The following is an 8,735-nucleotide window of genomic DNA, read 5'->3' as shown; positions in this document are numbered from 1 at the left end:
TGGAATCTGGACTGGCCTTGCAACTGTTTGACTTACAGAACATGACAGCTGTACTGCTGTGACAGTCCTGGGCTTCTTGCCTCTTGGCCGCCATGAAAAAGGTCCAGGATGCCCTGCTGGGAGACTGCTGAGAAGCCATCGTGGACATCCAGCCCAGTCAAGGCTTCAGGTGACTCCAACCCCAGTAGCCACCTAATTGCAACTGAATGAGAGATCTGGAGTGAGAGCCACCCAGCTGAGCCCAGTCAACCAACAGAACTTGACATCCTGGAATGACATGGGGGGCAGGGGGTGGGTAGAGAAACAAAGAGTAAGATACATATTAACTTGACTTCAAAGACATTCATCATCGATTCTTTCTCTCCCTATATGCATGGGGAGATTAGCCTGGGTTATCTGGATGGGCCCAATTTAAACATAGGGTCTTTATAAGAGGGAGGCAGGAGGGTCGAAGGCAGAAAAGGCAACACTACAAAGGAAGCAGAATCAGAGGGAGCCTGGAAGATGCCATGCTGTGGGCTGGAGACGGGTGTCATGAGTTAAGGAATGTGGCAGCCTCTAGAAGCTGGAAAAGGCAAGGAAACAGATTCACCCCTAAAGCGAGCAGAAGGGACACAGCCCTAACGACACCTTGATTTTAGCCCCAGAAGACCGATTTTCAGATACCTGACCTCCAGAACTGTAAGACAATAAATTTGTGCTGCTTTAAACCACCAAGTGTGAGGTTATTTTTTACAACAGCAATAGGAAACTAATACACCCTCTTATTAAGCATTTTACACTCTTCATCTTATTTAATTCTCACAACAGTCCTATGTGGTAGGTACTCTTACCATCTCCATTTTAGAAAAGAGAACACTGGTGCTCAGAGCGATGAAGGAACCGAGACCACCCAGCTACTAGATGGCAGAGTTGGGGAAATCTGCTGGTCCTGCCATTTGCGGTTGTGCTTTAAACCATCCCTAGGAGAGGCTTTATTTGGACTCCAGTAAACACACAGACATTGCCCTCTGCCTCTGTCACTTTGCCATCTTTGTATTGTTTGTTCTGGGGTGAACATTGTGACTTTTGTGGAAGTCCCCACCAGCCATAAGATGGAAACCACAGTGTTGAAATTGCAAGGGTAGTTGACTCATCAGACAGTTTTTGTTGTAATTGGCACCAAAAGTGTTCATTAAAAAAAAAAAAAATCCCATTTCATTTTGGGGTTTGGGGAGGCCAGATGTAATTTGAAAGATCTGTCTGAATTTTGACTATGTCAGTCTCCTATTTTTGAGACTGGGTTTCACTTATGGAAGATTTGCAAAGCTTCTGAAGCGGGATCAAAGATTAAATGGGCCTATAATCTGGAGATGGACAAGAGTTTGAGCATACAGAATTTTCAGCTCAGCTGTTTTCCCTTCCTTTCACAAGGTTGGTCTATCCATAAACTAAATTCACAAAGACTGAGTGAAATCCAGTCGTGTTTCCCCAGACAGTTTTTGCATTTATTCCTTTGGAACAATCCTTTTCGTGTGCGTGCTAGACATCAACACCAAATATCTGCGTTTCTGTAACATTCTTCCAGTTTGCGTGCTTGGTTCAGCTTGACCAAGTCTTGGGCTATCTGGCTCCCTGTTACACGAGTCCCCTTACTGGAGTCAAGATTTGCTTCATAGTTCTCACCAACCTTGAGTGTTTCCCCCAAATGTGCAATTGATAGTCCTATCATTGAGACTTCTGGAATAGTTTTTTGCTTTTTTTTTTTCACTGAAGCATGATTTATCTACAGTAAAATTCACTTTTTTTAGCTTATGGTTCTTAAATTTTGACAAATACACACACCACACCACCACCACAATTAAGGTATAGAACCGGCTTCCTGCTGCTGCTTTTCTCGCGCCGCTGTTGGAATGAAGCCGATCCTGCTGCAGGGCCATGTGCAGTCCATATGCAGATCAAGTACAATCCTGAAGGAGACCTCTTCTTCACTGTGGCCAAGGCCCTATGTCAACGTACGGTACTCTGTGAACGATGAGAGGCTGGGCACCTACACAGGCCACACCAGAGCTGTATGGTATGTGGACGCTGACTGGGACACCAAACATGTCCTTACTGGCTCAGCTGACAACAGCTGTCGTCTCTGGGACTGTGAAAGAAGAAAGCAGCTGGCCCTGCTCAAGACAACTCAGCTGTCCCGACCTGTGGCTTTGACTTTGGGGGTAACATCATCATGTTCTCCATGGACAAGCAGATGGGCTACCAGTGTTTTGTGAGCTTCTTCGACCTGAGGGATCCAACCCGGATTGACAGCAATGAGCCCCATATGAAGATCCCTTGCAGTGCCTCCAAGATCATCGGTGCTGCCTGGGGGCCCCTGGGGGAGTGCATCATTGTGGGCCACAAGAGAAGAGATCAACCAGTACAGTGCCAAGTCTGGAGAGGTATTGGTGAATGTTGAGGAGCGCTCCCAGCAGATCAATGACATCCAGTTATCCAGGGACATGACCATGTTTGTCACTGCCTCCAAGGATAACACAGCCAAACCGTTTGACTCTACAACCCTCGAATACCAGAAGACTTTCTGGACAGAATGTCCTGTCAACTCAGCTGTCCTCTTTCCCAATTATGACCGTGTGGTACTGGGTGGTGGTCAGGAAGCCATGGATGTAACCACAACCTCCACCAGGATTGTCAAGTTTGAGGCCAGGTTCTTCCATTTGGCCTTTGAAGAAGAGTTTGGAAGAGTCAAAGGTCACTTCAGATCTATCAACAGTGTAGCCTTTCATTCTGATGGCAAGAGCTGCAGCAGTGGTGGAGAAGATGGTTATGTTTGCATCCATCACTTCAACCCACAGTACTTTGAGTTTGAGTTTGACGCTTAAGCAGCTGGATCTCCATCCAGACCAAGGAGGTTGCTCACAGAACGTTTTGGACTCAGGGAAATAAATCAGTCTGGAAATTTAAAAAAATAAAAATAAAAAACAAAAAAAAAGATATAGAACTGTTTCAACACACACACCCCCAAATTCCTTGGTGCCACTTTGTAGTCTACCATTATGTGCACCCCCAGCCCTTGGCAACCACTGATCCTTTCTCTGTTCCTATAGTTTTTCGTTTTTCAAAATGTTATATAAATGGAATCATACAGCATGAGGGCCTTGAGCCTGGCTTCTTTAATGCACATGATGTTTTTGAGATTCATCTGTGTTGTTGTGGGTATCAAGAGTTCTTTCCTTTTTATTGCTGATTAGTATTCTATTGTGTGGATGTATTGCACTTTGTTTATTCTCTAGTGCAGGGACATATGGATTGTTTCCAGTTTGGGGTCATTATGAATAAAGACTCTGTAAAGACTCTTGTACCAGGTTTTGTGTGAATAAAAGTTTCCTTTTCATTTGGGTAAATTCCAAGTTGGATTGCTAGGTTGTATGGTAATTGTATGTTTGATTTTATAAACAATCTTCCAAAGAAATCGTGCTGTTTTACATTTCCACCAGCATATATGAGAGTTCCAGTTGTTCCACGTCCTCATCAACACTTCATATTGTCTTAGATTAGTTTACTTTAAAAAAAAAACTATTTTTCCGAATTTATTGTCAGTGATCCTGAAAATTGCAAGAGACTGGGTGTAGGACCTTATGTCAGATGGAGTTCCAATCATCAGTATGTCCCTTACTAGCTGAATGTCTTTGGGCAAATTCTATCACCTTTCAGCCTCAGTTTCCCCAGCTGTAAAATGGGGCCAGTGGCCATTAAAGAGTCAGTGTGATAAGGCAGGTAGGCTGCTTCCCACACTGCCTAGCACAGAGTGCCTTGAGAAGGGCAAGCTGGTATTTTCATCATGGTGCCGTAAGCCTCTTTCCTCAAGGAGCCATTCATTTTTCACCTGCTCTCAGTCTTGTATTCCAGGACACTGATTCTAACTTCCTCCTGGCCCTTCAACCTTGGATGGATAAATTCTACCCTTGCTTTATTTCCTTTGGCTCCTCTGAGCTATCATCTCCAACTTTTCAAAGGTTATAGACTAGGAAATAAGAAGACTGAGATGATTTTTCCCCACACAGGTCCAGAGCAGAGGTTGTGGCCCTGTGACTGGCTGGCCCCACGTCTCCAAGTTAAGGTCTGGCCCCACTCAGAATTCTGAGCGGGCAGGGGCAGAATCTGGGTCAGGGTGATTAGGATTTGAAGATTCTCTGTTTGAAGGGCTCAGCCTTCCAACTGACTCGAAGGGTCACAAGCTTGCATAAATCACCTCTCAGGCCAGCTCATCCAGGGAGCGCAGCCTAGAACTAGGATTTGAAGCCAGAGACAGGTCATTGGGAAGCTGCTGGGAAAGCCATAGAGCTTTCGTAGCAGGAAGCGAAAGCCTCACTCATAGAACGGGATGTTTTGCCGGCGTTCAATCTCCGGGAGCATTTGCTGACGTCTGAGAAAGGTCTGAACCAGAGGCGTGGGCTCAGGACCGCCTTTTACTTTGTCCTTCAGCTGAGGTTGCAGTTCTAGAGGCAGGGGCCGTGCTTCGCTTCCGTTCTCCACCTTCTCCTTGAGTTCCCGGCAGCTGCACCAGGTCTCATTCCAGTGCAACCTCTGTAGTATTGACGAAAAATGTATCTGTGGCAGGAAGGACTGTTGACACTGTATACACGTTATGGCATTCACCAACAGGCAACTGCATTTTCTCTTCCTCCCGAAGAGTCTGGCTCTTCTCTTCTGCCACCAGCTCCACAGTAACCCCCACCCCCCGGCAGCAGCTGGAGGCTGGTGTTGCCCAGGTCTGCACTCACAGAATTCTCCAGGGGCAATCCAGGGAAGCTGGCAAGGAAGATGACCTCCGTATGGTTGGCTGGGCTGCTCTTGATCTCTTGTAACTTGGCCCTCCAGGGAGACAGGTCCAGCAGGAGTGACTGCGGTCAGGGTGTGAGCTGGAAGGGGGACCAGCCAGCCTGCACCATGTCCACACAAGGGTCAAAAATCCTCTGCTAGAAGCAGGCATTGATGGAGACCCAAATACCAGAGTAGATCTGGGGCTCAGTGACATTGTACGTGGGAAGCAGGTGGCTCAGGCAAGTGGCATCTTGCTCCGGCGTGTCTGCGTGATCCTTCCGTCGCTTGTTCTGTGTGCACACCCCTGGGTTGAGGTAGCTGAGCCTGCCAGTGGGGCCGTCATCGTAGGCGATCTTCACGTGCTGGTGGGAGCGGGAGTGCACGATCATGTCCCTGGAGCAGCCATGAAGCCCACTGAGCCAGTTGTTATCGCCCTGGATGGGGAAGTGGGAATAGGGGTAAGGAAAGTTGCTCCAGGGGGTAGAGCAGGGTGATGGCTGCTCCTAGGTGAGGGTCCAGCCCTGGTTTCTGGCTGCTTTTGGCCCAGCTCCTCAGGAAGCACTGGGCTGAGGGGCAGCCTTCTGCAGCCTTTTGGGGGGCAGCGGGGTACCAGCGTCTGAGGCCACACGGGGCAGCAAAGGAGAGGGCTGCTGGCCAACATGATGTAGAGAACATGCCAATGCCGAAGAGCTGGGAATTCATGCAGTAGGACACGAAGAGATGGCCAATGGATCTCGAGGCATCAAAGAGGAGGAAACCAGCAGAGAGGTCCAGTAGCAGCCCACGCCAAGGCTGGCCATGTCCTCGGACAGCGCGAGTGCGAAAGAGCCAGTGCCAGAACAGGTAGCCTGTGCGATAAACTTCAACCCAGTCTGCAGCCAGCTTTTTCACCTCCTGCAGCCAAGTACGCAGTGGAGAGCTGGCCACGCAGCTCGTGCGCGTTCCTCTTCTGGGCGCTCAGCCGGCCGGCCACAGACCAGCAATGGTTTGCATCCGTGACCGCCAGCCGAAAGGTCAACAAGCCATGCAGAGAGCAGGGCTGTTCCATGACGTCTTGTCCAGAAGAACGACGTAGTGGTGTGGCAGCAGGAATAGCACACAGCTCAGCAGCTGCCACAGGCCCGCATCATACCCAGGGCCCCCAGAAACATGATGGCGTAGCCAAGGCACATCCAGTCAAGAGGCAGCCGATGCAGGACATCCAGCAAGTGGGAACAACACACCTCCAGACCATCTGGGTGTCTGCAGTCCAGGGAGCTGAGCCCCCACTCCTGGGGGATGTCCAGCAGCAGCCTCCCAAAGAGAAAACAAAGACCAGCAGGCTTGCAGGCCCCGTTGGTCAATTGGGCAAGACCACCAAGCTCTGCCAGCTGGACCAGTCTGTCCACTCCACACCCGAGACTCTCCCCATTGGGCTGCCCTGCCTGGGCTGCAAGGCCTGTCCAGCCTTGTCTTTCTGTACTTGATCTGTGCCAGGTGGGACCCACGTACCCTGGGCGGCTACGGCCATGGCTACTGGGCTGGTTTACTTTTTTTTTTTTTTAACCATTCCTAAAATAAATTTAAAAGCAAGAGTGAGTGTGGATAAAGTTTTAAATTCATAGGCCAGACCACAGGTCTGGTGTTACTTGATGCTTGCCCATCTTAACACGACTGCAGGATGTCCTCTCTCCTTCTTCTCTGAGCTCCAGCCTTCTTCCACATCTTGCTCAGGGCCTTTGCACATGCTGTTCCTTCCACCCAGGCCTCTATTCCTGCCCTCTGCCTGCTTGTGCCTGTTGTCCCTTGGGTCTCATTGGCAGGGGTGGGACTTCCTCAGGGATGTGACTGGGCTCTGTTCCCTTGTAACATGTTTTCTGTATCTTCCTCTGCCTTCCTTATTTACTCCATATCGCCATGGTTCTCAACTGGAGGCAACTGTGCCTCCCGGGAACATTTGGCAATGTCTGGAGAAGGTTCTTGGTTGTCACAGCTTGGAGGATGGGTGCTTTGGGCACCCAGTAGATTGGGGACAGGGATGCTGCTAAATGTCCTACAATACACAGGACAAGCCCTCCTTCCCCCACAGAGAAGCATACGGCCCCAAATGTCAAGAGGACTGAGGTTGAAAACCCGGCACCACAACTCTGAGCAAATCCTTGCCCTGTCCCCGCTCCCCCATTCTCCCATCCACGCACCCCTTGCCTCACCTGTATGCAGTCGTTCAATGTCTCTTTCCTGCGAGTCTGAACTCTAAGGGGGCAAGGATTATGTGTCTTGTTCTTTATGTATAGCATAATGTAGGTGCTTAGTAAATGTGCCAAATAAACGAAAGAGCAAATAGAAACTATTCTTTGTAAAGCATCTTTTAATTTGAGCTGTCCTCTTTTATTTTCTTTGATTTTCTTTTTAAGCATTTTATCTTTTTTAAGATTTATTTATTTATTTTATTTATTTCTCTCCCCTTCCCTCCCCCCACAGTTGTCTGCTCTCCGTGTCCATTCACTGTGTGTTCTTCTATGTCCACTTGCATTCTTGTCAGAGGCACTGGGAATCTGTGTCTCTTCTTGTTGCATCATCCTGCTGCATCAGCTCTCCGTGTGTGCGGCATCATTCCTGGGCAGGCTGCACTTTTTCCGCACTGGGCGGCTCTCCTTACGGGGCACTCTCTTTGAGTGTGGGGCTCCCCTATGCGGGGGACACTCCTGCGTGGCACGGCACTCCTTGCGCGCATCAGCACTGTGCGTGAGCCAGCTCATGACAAGGGCCAGGAGGCCCTGGGTTTGAACCTTGGACCTCCCATGTGGTAGGCGGATGCTCTATCCATTGAACCAAATCCACTTCCCTTGAGCTGTCCTCTTGACTTCTCTCTTCCTAACTTTATAAACATCATTTGGGGGCAAAAAAATTAATGAGAGAGAAAGAGAGAGAGAGAGAGAACTGCCTTTGTAGACTGAATCTGAGCTGGAATTCCAGCACTACCATTTAACTGCAGTGTAACCAAGGATAAATCACGTCTGAGCCGCGGTTTCTCACCTGGGAATTATAAAAACTCCCTCATGGGGTTGCACTCAGGATTAAATGTACCGGCGGATGTCAAGCGCCCTGCACTTGGTGACAATTGTTGTCTCTTCCTTCCTCTCCTCCTCCTGGGTGTCCTGGCCGGCGTGGGTGCTCACCCGCGTCCCCCCAGAGGTCCGCCTGCCGGCTGGTGGATAGTTCTAAATGTGCCTGTGACTTCTTCTTTCTTCTTTTTTTAAAGATTTATTTATTTATTTCCTCCCCCCCATACACAGTTTTTGCTGTCTGTGTCCATTCACTGTGTGATCTTCTGTATCTATTTCTCTTTTTGTCTTCTAATTTTTTCTCCTCTAGGATTCACTGGGATTCGATCCTGATGGGGAGAGAGGTTCCCTGTCAATTGCACCACCTCAGTTCCTGGTCTCTGCTGCGCTTCACCTTGACTCTCCCCTTCTTCTCTCTTTTGTTGTGTTATCATCTTGCTGCGTGACTCACTTGTGCGCGAACTGGCTCACCTCATGGGCACTGGCTTGCTGTGTGGGCATGCTTTCTCATTTTCTTTTTCATCAAAAGGTCCCAGGGATCGAACCCGGTCCTCCCATATGGTAGGTGGAAGCCCTATCACTTGAGCCACATCCACCTCCCTGCCTGTGACGTCTGATCGCCAGTACCCGAGACTTTCTGCCCAGACCAGCGTGCTCCAGTGTGCAGGGCAGGTCACAAGGGAAGTGCCTGGGAACTGATGGCCCCCAGTGCAGCCTCCAAGCAAGGAGGAACGGGCACTGCTTCCTCACCCCCTTCCGAAGGTCCCTCGTGGGACCGAGTCCCAGTGGCCCATAAAGGTAACCTGCGCGTTAGCGCGCCCTTCTTGACTCTCCTCCCTTCCCTCCCTCATGCTCCCATTCCCATACTGTGCTTCCTGGGATTGC

General features: G+C 49.4%; 2 pseudogenes; one reads left to right on the top strand and one right to left on the bottom strand.

Moving 5' to 3' along the window:
• The first annotated feature begins 1,892 nt into the window (after positions 1-1,892).
• On the top strand, positions 1,893-2,915 carry LOC101441459 (eukaryotic translation initiation factor 3 subunit I pseudogene; annotated as a pseudogene).
• Positions 2,916-4,114: 1,199 nt separating this feature from the next.
• Positions 4,115-6,316, bottom strand: LOC101441906 (vitamin K-dependent gamma-carboxylase-like; annotated as a pseudogene).
• Positions 6,317-8,735: the final 2,419 nt, after the last annotated feature.

This window comes from Dasypus novemcinctus, chromosome 24, assembly GCF_030445035.2.
Source record: "Dasypus novemcinctus isolate mDasNov1 chromosome 24, mDasNov1.1.hap2, whole genome shotgun sequence".
Taxonomy (NCBI): domain Eukaryota; kingdom Metazoa; phylum Chordata; class Mammalia; order Cingulata; family Dasypodidae; genus Dasypus; species Dasypus novemcinctus.
The sequence above is the reverse complement of the archived record's forward strand: the minus strand, read 5'-3'. Positions and strand labels throughout refer to the sequence as shown.